The sequence below is a fragment of the Pogona vitticeps genome, chromosome 10 (genome assembly GCF_051106095.1).
Source record: "Pogona vitticeps strain Pit_001003342236 chromosome 10, PviZW2.1, whole genome shotgun sequence".
NCBI lineage: Eukaryota > Metazoa > Chordata > Lepidosauria > Squamata > Agamidae > Pogona > Pogona vitticeps.
The window spans coordinates 2265459-2280017 of NC_135792.1; the positions used below are offsets into that span (position 1 = coordinate 2265459).

General features: G+C 44.8%; 1 protein-coding gene across 4 annotated transcripts in view; it reads left to right on the forward strand.

Annotated features, from left to right (window-relative positions):
- The window catches only part of ZFHX3 (zinc finger homeobox 3), a 190786-nt gene that overhangs the window by 65256 nt on the left and 110971 nt on the right, over window positions 1-14559 (forward strand). Inside the window, exon 1 of one of the 4 annotated variants that reach the window (XM_078380433.1) lies at window positions 195-326. The exons of 1 other annotated variant lie outside the window; for it this stretch is intronic. The gene's annotated coding sequence lies outside the window, so the exon portion shown is untranslated. Of the gene's footprint in view, window positions 1-194; window positions 327-689; window positions 942-1051; window positions 1475-14559 lie in introns of those variants that run through there. 2 more of the 4 variants (XM_072980585.2, XM_078380435.1) reach the window with 2 other exon arrangements.

Here is a 14559-nt window from a genome sequence, read left to right on the forward strand (position 1 = left end):
GCAGCGGCAGCAGCCCCTCCGCCACCGGCGGCGTAAGTGGAAGCGGCTCCTCCCCGGCTCCGGCCGCCGCCGCCGCCGCTCCTCCTGCTCAGGTTGTTTCCTCTGCCTTGTCCCGCCGCCGCCGCCGCCGCCGCTGCCGTCACCACCACCACCCCGGGCTCCTTCTCGGAGCGCGCCGTTCCCGCAGCCTTCATGGGATCTGTAGCCCCGCCGCCGCCGCCGCCGCCGCCTCCCGGGATTAACCGCCTCGCCGGAGCTGTAGCAGCAGGAGGGGGAGAGGACGAAGAAGAGGAGGAAGGAGGGAGGACGCCGCCGCCAGCTGCCGCGTAAGTGGCAACTTTGCTGCCGCCCCGCCCGGGCTGCTTTGCATGGGGCTGGCCCGGCCCGGCCCCCCGCCTGGATCGGGTCCCCCCCCCCCCGGGAAACTTTGTGTTGTTGGCTTCGCAGGTGCCTCGGTCCGGACCCAGGCAGGAGGGGAAGGCGCCCCACGAGGAGGAGGAAGAGGAGGAGGAGGAGGAGACGGAGACGCTGCCCGGGCTGGGCTGGGCTGGGCGCCCTTTCCGCGGCGAGGCGAGGCGAGGCGAGGCGCGGAGGAGAGTCCGGCGGGTGGACGGGCTGCCGCCTCGCCTCGCCCTGGCTGGCAAGCAGGCAGGAGTGCCTCGACGCCCGGCTCGGCAGAGGGCAGATTGATCGGCCTATCTGCATAATCGATAGGGCAGCGAAGAGGGTGGCCGGGAAATGGCTGCGATGCCCGCCCGCCGCCGCCTCCGCCACCGCCGCTGCCGCCGCGGCTCCCCTCGGCCGGCCTTCTGGACGCGCTGCCGCCTCGGGAGCCGGCCCCTGCCCCTTGCTCTGGAGGTGGCGCCCCGGCGCGTTGCCTGCCGACATGTCACCGCAGCCCCCGGGCGCCCTGCTCGGCCCAGCGCCGCCTTCCAGCCTAGGTAGGGGGCACCCGGAGAGTTGCGAACGGGAGCGCCCCAGACCGCCTCTCCTCCCCCCCCCGCCCGCCTGCTTCGCTGGCTTTAGTGCTGAGTCGCCCTGCGCTTATCTAAATATTTGCAAAACCGCCTTTTTTGTTGATTCCTCTGAGCAAACCAACTCGTGCCCTCTGGGGGAAAAAGAGAAAATGTCTGAGGGGTAAGGCGGATGGTGCCAAGTGCGTCTTTGGCCCAGACCTTCCCACTGGACCCTGCGAAGCGCCGGGCCAAACTAGCCACTACCGAAGCCGGCCTCCAGGTCGCCGTGGCCACTGGGTCCTGCCTTTGGGGACACCCTCCTCCTCCTCTTCCTCCTCCTCCTCCTCCTCTTTGGAGATCAGGAATTGTATGTTGGGCTGAGGACTGCTGACAGGCTGGCAGTTTAGAGGCCGAGGCTACCTAGGGGAATATATTTGTACTTTGCGTTAATTTTCATTTTGCTGCAGGAAGAGGGGCCAACACTCCCTCCCCAAAGCCATGGAGTTTAAGCAAATAAGGTTTGGTTTCCGTTTCTTGTTACAAAGCAACTTCAAATTTGTAGAACATAACAAGACAAACTACTCCAGTTTCAGCAAACTTAGAATGAAAGGAATGTTTCTGCTCTTATTTATTGATAGACAGGAGAAGGAAGCACCTTCTTTCAAAAATCTGACGACCCTTTAAAATATGTAGGTAGTAGTGAGCTTTTTTCAGATGTTTTCTGATACATTCAGCCTGCCTTCTGAGGAGTCTTTCCCCTTTTCTATTTAAAGCCTAGGCTGAGTTCAGGAAGATCGCTGGAAGCAACACATTTTCTGTATTTTTGTTCTGTGTCTAGGAGGAGTGTTGGCAAGCATTCTGTGGTTTTCAGTTACACAATATGTTATCATGTTTTAAATCCCTAAATCATTGCCGAGGTTATAGATTTACAATCTTAGGGAACTGTATAGAAAAGCTAAAAGGCTTGGTATTTGATTGGCAAGTGTGCCTGAAGATTAATTGATATTAAAATTTATGCTATAAAACTGGTGCTTTGAAATATGTGCGCGTGTGTGGTGTGCTACGTTCTCAGTATGCATTTTCCTAGCATTATGTGGCTGACAACTGCTGGAGCAAAATTTCTGAAACCTTTGTCACAGGACTACTGTACAGCAGATGAACAAACTACTTATAACTTAAATTTAATTTTACACTTCATCTTTTGATAAGTCACCTGCACTGGGACCATTTCTAACTGGAAACAGCAGTACCCTTTTCTTGTCCGCTATGGGTGACAGTGTGGCCTTGCACTGCTCTCTGTTTTTGCTTCTATTATTATTATTATTTGCTGTAGGAGTGGTGGTGGTTGTAGTTCTGTAACCGAACTCTTGTGAGTATTAAAAATTCAGTGTTAATAAGCTGGGTGTATTATTGAGTTCTGTATGAAGTAAACCACTGAGCTTGGCGTTTGGTTACAAAAGGCAATATGGCCAAAATATTGACAGAAGGGGAAACTCCGACAAGGAGGACTTGCGGCCTCCCCCACATAGCAGGCTTGCCGTCCTTCCTAAGTGATGCCATTGATCACCCATATTTTTCTTGTGTTGAACCTCAGCTGTCTAGCAGTGACATTTTTCAAGGTGTTTTTTGTGACAAGGCGTTTGTCTATGGAAGCTCTTCAGAAATGTATGCTGTTATTTTCTAAGTGGGTCCTCTTATTTTTCTAATGTCATTCCCTTTTGTATTTGAACTGCTGTGTCTGCCCTAGTTTTTAGACAAAGTCTCTGAAGGCACATGGAAATACAATAGCAGAGTATGTTCTGGGTTCAAGGGTTGTGGGGGGGGGGTTGTGGTGCATTTTTATCACTTTGTGGCTGCAAGGTCTGGCTAAATACTTGGGCATCAACTTTTGTGGCTTGTCCTTAGGCTGCCGGGATCAGGCAATGATTCCTTTCTTCCTTTTGCATCTTTGTCTCCTCCATGTCTTTAATTTTCTTTTCTGTTCTCTCTGTGTCCTCTTCTTTTAAACTTCTAATGACAACTTCAATTCACTTGCAAATCTGCGGCTGGCATTAGTAGAATGCCTGCTGTGAAGAGAAGGAAAGTGTTTCAGGGCTCCCAGACTCACTTATTTCTGCTCCTTATCCACAGTTGAATTAAAGTGCATTTCCTTGCTTTTCCTTTTGGTCAGTTGACTTTTTTTTTTTTTTTTTTTTTTTAGAGAGAGAGAGAGAGAGAGAGAGAGAGCGAGCAAAGCCAATGGTGTGAGGGAAGGTTCAGCGTATTCTCTGCTGGCAAGTAGGCAGCTCACGGCGATGAAAGAAATGCAGGGGAAGGAAACAGCTTCTTTTCTGCAGCTGAAATGACTGCTTTGTTTTGTTTTTTTAAAAAGCGAGCTTGACAGAGTATGTATCCTTAGTTCTGAGGAAGGATAGCCTAGGTTTGCTCAGTTTTCCTGCAACTGAGCGAAAGAAAAATGAAGTGGCCTTGACATTTGGTTTGATGGGAAAACCCCAGGTCACTCTCCGTGGCACTGGCCTTTTGTTCCTGGAGAACTGAGCTAAGGTGCTTTTCAGCCACACCAAAGAAGACTTTATACATGGCCCTTCTCATGCTTATTGTCAGTGCACATTGAGCATGCAGCCACTTCGTCCAGGATCAAAAGCACAGACTTTGTCCAACCCTTTAAATTCTTCCTCATTCTTCCCCGCAATTGTCCCCCCCCCTTATAATCTTGTGGCGTTCTGAGTTGAGGGAAGTGAATGTATGCTGGCCAGTAGTTGAGCAGCAGCAATGACAACCACTGCCTCTGAAGCAGGTGCTTGGATAGGGGCCCATGTCATTGCACTGCTCTTGCATTTACTTTTTTATGAGGAAAGTATTGTGATACAAAGGCGTGGAGAGGGTTGTGTTTTAACTTGGTTTAGAAATACCGGGTAGTGTCTGTTTCAAGGCTCTAATCCCTCTATGTGTGTGTGTGTATCCCCCTCTTCTGTTGGTTTGGGACTGGCACTAGAAATTCAATTCGGCAGCTGTGTTATTCTTAGAGGAGTATTTTTATGTGGCAGCTCATCTGTGATTAGCACAAGTGGGTCCTTTTTCCAGAAAGACGATTTGAGAGGGAAAACTCAAATCTCAGTGATTTTACAACAACAGCAAAGTGATGTGTTGTGTGTTGCCGGTAGAGCAGTTGTGGCAGTCGGAGTGGTTGGTTCCTGGACAAAGCAGAGGCCTGGTTCTTTTTTCCTTTTCGGGCTTCCTTTCCCGGCTCAGAGGTGGTGATGTTCTTGGGAGCTTCTCCATGCTCCTGTTTGTATTTGGAATGCTTCCAGGGGTGAATTAAGTGGCGCCAGGTGCTTGCCCAGCAGTGCTGTTGTTTTATGTGCATTCTGACAAATATGAATTTTACTAATTAAGATAAACTAAACTCTTTATAGAAACCTGACTTCTGCTCTCCTAGCTTTTGAATTATTCTCTTTTTAATGTCAGAATTTTCTCTTTCTTCTTCTTCTCTAGATTGTATTTTGATCCTGCAGTCCTGCATTGTGAAAGAAGGGCAGGGAAGTTAATTGAGAAATTCTTTCAGCCACCACTTGGTTTAAAACCCTTTTAAATTTTCCTTGAATTCTTCCAGACTTTGTGGGTCATGAAATAACACAAAAGAGTGTGGAAGGATGGGAATCAAAACAGCTGTGGGCAGGCCTTTTTAATGAACTGTTCCGTGGTTTGGATAGAACTGTTGTGGTTTGTTGTCTGGCAGATCTGTATATTGTGTAGCATGGTGCGGGTTTGGTACCCCAAGTCCATCAGAAAGAGTGTTCATATAGTGGTTGCCTAGGTACGGAAATGAAAGCTACGTCAAGGATCCTTCATGTGCTTTGTTGTTCTGTGTCAGTTTTTAAAAGACAAAAAGAAGCCGGCTGTAAAGCTAAATAATGACAAGCTCAGTTACCTTAGGAAAACAGGGTTAGACTCTTTCTTTACAATGACATTATTTTAGCTATTGGCCGCTGTTAACTCATTGAGGGGCTTTTTTCAATGCAAGGAAAACCTCATCTAGTATTGCTTGTGAGGACAGTAAGCCAGCCTTATGGTGAACAGCTGAAAGTTCTACCTGTGCTCAGCTTTATAGAAGAATCACAGGAACTCTTGTGGCATTTGCTTAGAGTTCTGGGATGGGGAAGAGGCATTGACTTTGGGCACAATTTCTGTTGAATTCCCCATGGCCAGGGTCTTTTGGTGAAGTGGTTATCTCCAGAGCAGCCACAGCTTAAAGAAAACATGGTGATAGAATCCAAGGAAATATCAGGGAATGGTGTGATGTGTTGTTGCACAGTTGTTGTGTAGTCTCCTGTTAGGATTGCTTCCACTTCGGATTTTTTTTTTTAAATTTTTGTAGGGGGATTTGTTTTCTGGAGGTAGAAAGGTAGCCATGGTTCAGCTGGATTACCTGCTTGCTAGACACACACAGCCTTCTGGCTCTGAGGGAAAAGGAGGCCTGGTAGTTATCTCTTGGACATGTGCTTGAGTTGGAAAACTCGGCTGGTTTCCTTCTGAATTTAGTCTTTTAACATGTGGTCTTGGTCAGCTTCTCACATAATATCTTCAAGTTACAAAACATCTTTATTGGACCCTTTAAAGCAGAACAATTAGTTCAGTTTTGTAGGGCCTGAAAAGCTCTTGCTTTTAAGAGCAGGATTTTGCAATTTTATTTGAGAAGGCATGTAAGCTTACTTAGTGTTTGGACACATATCTTCTTTTAGCTAGGCTTGAAAAAAAGTCTCCTGATCTCTGGGAAATGTTTTTAAATTTCTAAACTCACATCTGAGTGTTTCTTAAATAGTGCTGTTTATGATCTGGTCAGGTTCTTACTTATAGGCCTGTGAGACTCCCATTCTTCTCAAGGCTTTTGCTTTTTTTTTTCTTTTGTTGTCTCTAGATCGTTGGATTTCTGTGACTGAGACCTGTATCCGTCTGTGAGGGTGAACAAGCATCAATGTGTTTGTCCCTGCTGCTCACAGTTTAAATTACTGCTTTTTTTTGTACCCTAAGCTAACTATTGCAAAAATGCATCGAGGTCCATCCAGGTGAACAGCTGTTGTGCTTTTGCCTGGAATATGCTGGTCAGTGTGTGAAATGTTAAAATGGACGGAGTTGCACTCTGTGTCAGTTGTTTACCAAGGCAAAATGATACTTGTGCATGGGAATGCACTGAGGGTCTTGCTGAAAAGCCAGGGCCACAATGAAAAGGCAGCAACCAGCCTTTGTGAGACACCAGCATTAGGATGTCCTGGGATGCCACCTCTGCCTTTTGATGCTGTTGAATTAAAATATCTTCTGGAAGAGTTTCTTCATTGGGGACATCAGTGGAGAAGTGTGTCTATAACTTCCCAAAAAGGGGCGAACGCTGACATCGTGACAGTCCCAACTGACGTCTGAGCTGGCTGGGTGGTTGCTGCTATAAGCCTTCTTAAAATGCAGGGTAGATTTGAGAACAAAATGGGAGGATGTCTCTGAGGGGAAGCCTGGTGGAGGCAAGCAAGCTTCTTGTCTGTTCCTTGACAGAGCCTGTAGGCTTTGTGTGTGAATGAAAGCATGGGTTTGCTGAATGAGCGCCCGGTTGTCGTGTCCCTGCCATCATTGTACCAGAGCCCCTGACTGTGCCAGACAGAACTGTAGATGTCAGGCTTTGCACAGAAAGGAGAGTAAGCGCCGAGAGACGAGCAGAGGAGCAGCAGTGCTGGGAGCTTCAAATTAACCTTTTCTGCTTTGTTGACGTCTAATGTGATTCCCACCCCCACCCCTGCAATGCATGCTGGCAAATTGAGAGCCTGATTCAATTTACATAAAGCTTCTGGGAGGGGACTTGGGTGTCAGGAAGACCTGGCTAAGGCAGTGTCCTTCTGAAGCTGATCTTGGGTTGCATGCACTTCAGGAATGGTGCTGGCCACAAAGAAGAAGACTCGAGAGCATGCTTCTCTTTGTAGCGGCCTGAGTAATCTGGTGCTGGTGTGCTTTTGTTTCCTTGCCCCATATGAGTGTGCGTCCATGTGTTCCTCAGCCTACTGCAGATTTTGTCTTGTCAGGCTCCTTCAGTTTTGCTGTATCCTGCTCAGCTGATAACTTTCCCCTTTATACCCATGTGCAGTCCAAACCTGATGTTACTCTTCAGTCTTGAAGTTGAAAGTTCTTGGCCTTGACCCCAAGCTAGCAGTTTGAAGCGTGTCACTTTGCTGCATGGATGCCAACTGTCATCACTCTGATGCATCAAATTTCTCTAGGGAAAGTTACCTATTGTGGCTACTGCAAGAGCCTGCAGAGTAAATTAATTATGTAATAATCACATAGATTTGTCCATAAAGATAGAGCTGCTTGTGAAGGATGTATTCACATAGCCATTCTGTGTCTGACTTTTTAGCTACCAAATGCTGTGATCCGCCATTGTCTGTCTGACTATGCAGCTGTGAATGACGCAGCAGTGCCTGTTACACTATAAAATCCCTTCATATCATCATGGCCATGTTTCAGCTTGGCCCGATTACTTCAGGCTACTGACATGCCAGTAAAAATTTTACAAGGGTTTTGGGTAGAGAAGAGGGGCTGTGCAGATAGCATAGTTAATGCCTACTCAAGAGATCCCAGGTAACTAAGAAAAGGAAAGTTCTGCTGATCCACCCGTACTCCTCTGTTACAATGGAGCACAGAGTTTTTCAAAGCTGGTGGAAGATATTGGCAGGCAAAGGAGGTCAAGTTTTTTTCCTCAAGACCAGACTGCCTTGGTTGCTCCTCAGAGCTACCCTGAAAAAGGAGGCATTTGCCCATTTCCAGTTACAAGCTGAGCAGGGAAGGATCTGCCCTGCCCTGTCCTTTTCTGCCTTTTTCGCTTGTGGTTATTCTCAAATGTGGCTTAGTTTTTGGTCTTGTTCGTAGATTTGATGGTTGTTCCTAATTGTGGCTATAGTGTTTAGTGTAGAAAACCTTTTGTTCTATCTCTTCGCCCAAAAACATGTCAAAGCCGACTAACAAGATATAGACACTCAATGAAGCAAACCGGTTCCTGAGCCATTCATTTCCCCACCTTCAAAGGTGCCGTAAACAGAGCTGTTTTCATTGCTGTTGAACAGAAATGAGGGAAAGGGCAGGCTGGGAAGGAGATTTCAACATCTTGCATTGCTGCAGGCTCTGACAGCCCCCACACGAGGGCCTGGAATGATCTTGACACATAGGTAGTGGGTTCTTATGGGAGGAGCTGGTTCTTTAAGTATTCTGGCTACTGACCAGGTTAGGGTTTAAAGGTCAGTGCCACCACTGCTGCTGGCCTGTAATGCTATAACGGGCAAGGTGGACTGTAATGTATGGTGGCATGTCACATTGAACCACATGGAGGCTCACCCCTTTCTTCACCCCACTCCCCAGTTTCTTCTTCTTTTCTGAGCATGACAGAGAGGTTTTGGCAAATGGTCTCTCTCTCTCTCTCTCTCTCTCTCTCTCTCTCTTTAGCCCCAATAAGTACGGTTTGCTACCTCTTCTGCCTTGTTTTCTGAACCATTCTGTAGATGTTGAAAAGGAAGGGTCATTAGTAGTTAATTAGACTTCACATATAACAGCATGTTGGGATTGTAGGGAACAGCACTACTCGTATGAAATCCACCGCCTAGGGTTCCTGTGCAATCACTCACTAGCACAGATCATTGCAATAATTGTAGCTGCAACTGGAGTCTCCAATTAAACCAGAAGTATCTGCAGATCGTCAGTGCTGCTGAAGTTTAGGAGCACACCTCTCCTTTTCTTTTCTCTCTTTCTTGGGAGGGTCGAGGCCCATTCCCCAGAGCAGCAGGTGGAACATTTTGGGTAGCTGCTAAAGGAAATCCACCCCCCCACCCTCCACCCTCCACCCACCCCTGTTGCTAGAAAAGGATGCTTTAGAAAAACTGGACATGGATTTTCTCTTCTCTTTTTATCTCATAACATAGCCATCTTAGTCCTCCTCTTAAACTTTTTTCAGGGATATAATTAAGCAAGAGATGATTAAAGTCATAGGATCTTTAGTTTGATAGGAGGGAAAGGGTGTCTTTCGTCTCTGAACTTGAGTTCTCTTAGATCACTTCTATGGCCAGAGGAGCTGGTTTCTGATGATCACTTTTTTGGGTTATTGTGGCAGGACAAATGGGTGGAGGGCTTTGGAGCCTTCAGTTGTGTGGAGGTAAGGCTCAGAGGCAAGTTAACTTCTTAAACTTCTGTTAAGTACTCTTCTAGGCAATGAGACAGAATATCCTGTATAGCATGAGAAACTTGTTTTTTTGAGCAAAGAACTTATTTGTTCGTTTAAGGATTGTTGTATGCTATGCTGTGTACCACTTTATTTTTTGTATCAAGTGATATATAAATCTAAAAACGAAGAAATAACAACATGAGGTGCAGCTCTGTACTTCACCCTATATTGCTGTCTCTTATGTCCAGTGTTGCTGGTAATTGGTAGTGGTATAGCACTAGCAGGGGCAAAACACCATAAAGAGCGTGATCCTCATCCCCCTCAAGGTCCCAAGACTCCGGTGGGATCCCTTTCATTGTGGGAAAGCTGCTGGAGCCTATGGAATGGAGAGAGGTCTTTATTTTCCGGAAATTGTGACTGATATAAAATCATCCCACTGGTGGTGTTTTTTGGAAATTTATAACTTCCCTTTGGTGTTATGGCTCTTGATGGCCTCCCCATGGTGACAGGATCCTACAGGAATCTCAGGACTATGTTGAGGGGTGCAGGCAATCAGAACTTTTTTATTGTTGAAGAAATCATTGCAGCTGATGATATCATTAGCCTTATACAGTGTAAGCTATGGCAACAACATTTCACCAGTGTGCTTTAGGTGGGGTTGAACTCCCCCAAATCATGGGGTTCATCTTTTGGAATGCTCTTAGATCTGACATTGTTAGTTGGAGGCACAGGTGGTCTTGGTGTTTTGGAGCAAATTTTAACAGATTAGATTGATGTACCAGGTATGATGCTATGAGGGCAGAGATAATTTTGCAACTGCATGATTTATTAACTTTTATTTAGACTGTTGCAGTGTATAGTATGTGGGACTGCTTTTTACAATCGATGTGGAAACATCAGTCAGTCTAAAGTAGGGCAGCTAAACTGCTAACTAGCGTTGGCTGATATTATTGTACTATATTATGCCAGTCCTTTGCCATTTACATTGGCTGTTAGTCTGTTTCAGGGCCCTACTCAAAGTATTATTTTTAACACTTAAATACCCAAATTATTTGTAACCAAGTTACCCGGAAGAGTATCGCCTGTCATTTCATTTCCCTAGGTCCTAAGGTCATCATCCAGAAAAGCTGTGAGGCACAAGGCCTTTTCAATGGTGGCTTCCTGTCTGGGAGGCTCACTTGGCATCTGTATTAATGATCTATTTGTTGCCAAAAAGAGATTGTTTTGTTTTCCTGAGCATTTTGAGAATTGTTTTACTGCTTTAATAACTTTGCACCCTTATTGTGCTGTTGGCTTTAATTTGGTTTATGTGCTGCAGAGTTTCATTATCTGCTGCTGGTTTTACCTTGGTTTTGTATTTTGCTGTCTTTCATCTTTGTTCTATTGTGCTGTTCACCAAGGCAACTCTGGTTAAAGTGTTTAAAAGGCTAATGAGTAAGTAAATTCCCCATTGTCTCCTGCAAGGCCTCTAGCAGAGACTTGCACAGTGGCTCCTTAGACTGGGAGAGTGTTAGAGCAAGACTTCAGGCTCTGTCTGGACACCTCTTTGGGATACATGGAGGTTGGGCACTAAGTGAGAGTGTGGTATTTCCTGGGTTGCTTCCTTCCCGTGCTGCTTCCTGGGAGTGGGCAGACCCAGTGTAAGCAGTCACTGCTGCCTTTGGATAGTTCTTTCTCGTGGGAGTTTCTTACACTTTTTGTTTCAATCTACGAAGGAGGAAGAAGAGTTGGGGTCACTTTCACTTGAGAACCAAGCCAACCTCTGCCTCAACAGAGGATTGGACTCCTGAGCCTTTTCTTGGTGGTCTAGGATCTATGGTTAGGTCTAATGTTTAGCTCAGTCAGGAAGCAGCGATGGCACTCTGTTATGGCCATAGCAGGAAACCTGACCTATGAAGCAGCATCTCAGTGAAGACGCGGTTTCATTGCAGGGCAGAGTTTAGAGGTGAGCTACTCACAAGGACAAAGTGGCACCTTCTTCCTGTTCCTTTCCTACCAGAGCTTGGGCATTATCATGATTATCTTGATTTTAGATGTAGTAGCTTTAAGCAGTATCGTTGTGTTGCATTCAGATAGTAAGTCTCCAAGGTTCTTCAGCTAATAAATTCTCCTTCCTTCATTTCTTTCCCCATTCATTTAATTTTGAGTGATCAGCTGTGAGCACCTGTGCTTTTCATTTCTTATTACATGACCAAAGTGTTTTAGCTTTTTGCATTTTAAATGTTTTAGGATTACTTGGTTTTAATTCATTCACCTCAGTACTTCTTCACCAGTCACCTCTTGATCCAGGGAATTCCTATCATCCTGCAATAAATTCACATTTAAAGTGCTTTAATATTTTTATAGTAACATACTGCCATAGCATATGATTCCCTGCCATATAGTCAAATTCAGAATACATGGCATTATACAATGGCAGTTGAAAAATAACTGTTTGGTGGAGTTATCTCTCTCTTAGATGTGATGGGGGGGCAGCTGTTCTTGTCTATCCCTCTCCCAGTTTTGGGGAGCAGGGGTTACACAAGACCTAGAAAGGCAGCAACAGCTTCTAAAGGGAAATTTTCAAGGATGTCACTCCTGATACTGGCTTTGACACAAGTAATCTTCTTCCTTCCCTATGTCAAAGGACTTGATTGGGCTCTGAGGTCCTGGTTGTCACAATAGTTCAGTTTATAGAAGAAGCTTTGCTCCCGAGTCATCTCAAGACTGCTCAGTTTGGAGAGGACCTGCCTTTGGTGCTGTTTCCGATGGGCAGTGGGGTGACTGTGAATATCTCATAGGTTACCTCTGTACTTGCTCCAAAATACTGGTTTTGATGTGGCTTCCTTTGCTGGAGTACACTGGTAGCAAAAGTGTTTTTGAGGTACTGTACAATTATGAATTTCATTACCTCTTGGAAGGCTGATGCCATGTTAAAAAAAGTGGTAGGGTGTGTGTGTTGCAGCTGCACTAAAGGGTTAGGGTTCGACATCTAAGAATGCTATAGTAGCTTTGTGAGATTTTCATTTCCTGCTGATTTCCTGCCTGTCCAACCAGCGTTTGCCTCTGACCTTTGATCCTGCTGCTAAATGACTCTTCCCTCACCCCCACCCCCAGTCCATTTGCTGAGTTTAGCAGTTATTTGGGCTTATGGGCTGACACAACTTCAGTTGTGCTGTTGCAGACCCACATTAATTCCACCTTTGTACTCATCTAAAATAAGTACAGTATTTTGGGTCTGGCTGCAATGGAGGGACATTGGCGGTTATAGGGTATAGCTGCATGCAGCTATTGAGATGGAAAACTTGAGTATTACTGCTAAGTTCTGTAGGTCAGTGCAATCAGGCAGTAATCATTGCATTCCTTTCTCTTTTTGAAACCACAGAATGCAGGGGAAAGTATTGAATCATAGAACTAGAAGCATCTTGTGGATCATCTACTGTAACCATCTTGGTACATGTAGAAAAATCCAGACCTAAAATATCTCCGGTAGATAATAATATCCACCTTCTTCTTAAACACCTATAGCAAAAGAGAGCTTACCAGCACTCCTCTGAATACTTGACACTACCGTCAAACTGATCTTCTGTAAAATGTTTTTCCAATGTTCCACTGAAATCTGCCCTCCAATAGCTTAAGCCCACTTGAGCTACTTTTGTCCTCTGGGGCAGAAGAGAAGAAATGTTTGTCTTCTTGACTGTGAAAGCCTTCAGGGGTTGGAAGAATACTGTTGTGGTCCCCTTCAGTTTTCTTTTCTCTAGGCTAAACATACTCAATTCTGTCAGATTTCTTCATAGGAATACTTTCTTATAACAAGCTTAGCTGTTACCTTTCTGTGAAACAATTCCTTTTTAAAGCCTAGCACCCAGAAGTAGGCATAGCATTCCAGATGTGAAGTCCAACCTGTGAAGAATAAAATAGAACTACTATTGTTTCTCATGAGTTGGAGAGTGTTTATTTTATATCCTACCATTCCTCACAGGGAACCCAAGGTAGCTAACAGTCTTCACTGAAACAACACACTTAAAGTCACATGGGCTGTACACATCCCAGCAAAAGTCAGCAACATCCACAGTGGCAACAACAAAACACTTTTAAAGTAAGCATTTTGCTTGTTTTAGATATATTGTAGCAGTTTGCTATCAGAATTACTGTGCATTCTATATTTATGCATTTAGTATTATTTATTTGCCTAAATGCACTGTTTTGTCTTTGTCTCCTTATTTCATTTTGCAGGTTTCAACCTTGTTTTCCCCTTTGTCAAGGTCATTTTGAATTACATTCTTGTGTTTTGAGATGATGGCTGTGCCTCCCACTTTTCTAACAACCTTTGAGCTGTTTGCATAAAAAAGTGTGCTGCTTTTAAAGAGAACATATGACACGAGATGGACTCAGAAGTGTTCTTGATCCTTTCAAACATGGTTCCCATTATGCCTTTAGGATATGTTTTAAAAATCTTTCTAATAGGGGTTCTTCTCTTATCCTGGATCCATATCTATGACATAAAGTATAACATCAATCAAACTCGGCTTGTGGCCTTCTGCAGTTGATGTAGGAAATATAGGACTCAGCTTGTCCTTTGGATTGCTGGCTACTGTGCTAGGTGACTTAGGTGGGGTGTTGTGAGGCACTCCAAAGCTAGATGCCAGGAAAACCAGGATTTTATTTTTGAAACTACATATTTTTAGCTCATGCAGCTGTAGAGATGTATTTGAAAGGTTGATGGCCCAGACAGCAGGTGTAGGGAGACAGATTTCAGATTCTCCTGCCTTCATTTCCTTTACCAGTTTCCTGGTGTCCTGGGATTTCCTTTTGAGTCTCACACTCTACTTTCCAGTTGGAACACAGGGTCTAGCTGAGTTAGATGGCACTTTATGTCCCATTTTTATCACTGTTGTCAAAGTTAATAAAGTGTCATGCCAGAGGTTTTTTAGATGCTATTTAGGTAACTCTTTAATTTTGGATAAAATCTGTCATTGCCTTTGCTAAAACGACTACTGTTTGTACTGGAGAAACTGTTCTCCTGCCCAGTCTAATGCATAGAAGTGAATGTCTGTTTTGTGACAATGCCAGAATCTGCAACAAACTCTCATCTGGAATTCCCTTTCTGGGGAAGAGTGATTGACTACCATGTTCTTGACCATGAAACAACTAAAATTGAATTTCTTCACCTGGGCTTTTTAAGATGCAACTTGCCTTTTTCAAGACGGTATATATTATGTTATCTTTTTAGTTATGTATGTAAATATGTACATTACATTATATATTTTGCTCTTAGATTATATCTTACACCTGGGGTTCTTTGGGAGAAAGGCACTCAGAAATAGTAATACTGTACAGTGGTGCCTCGCTTCACGATGTTAATTCGTTCCGGCGAAATCGCTGTAGAGCGAAAACATCGTCAAACGAAATAAAAAACCCATTGAAACGCAT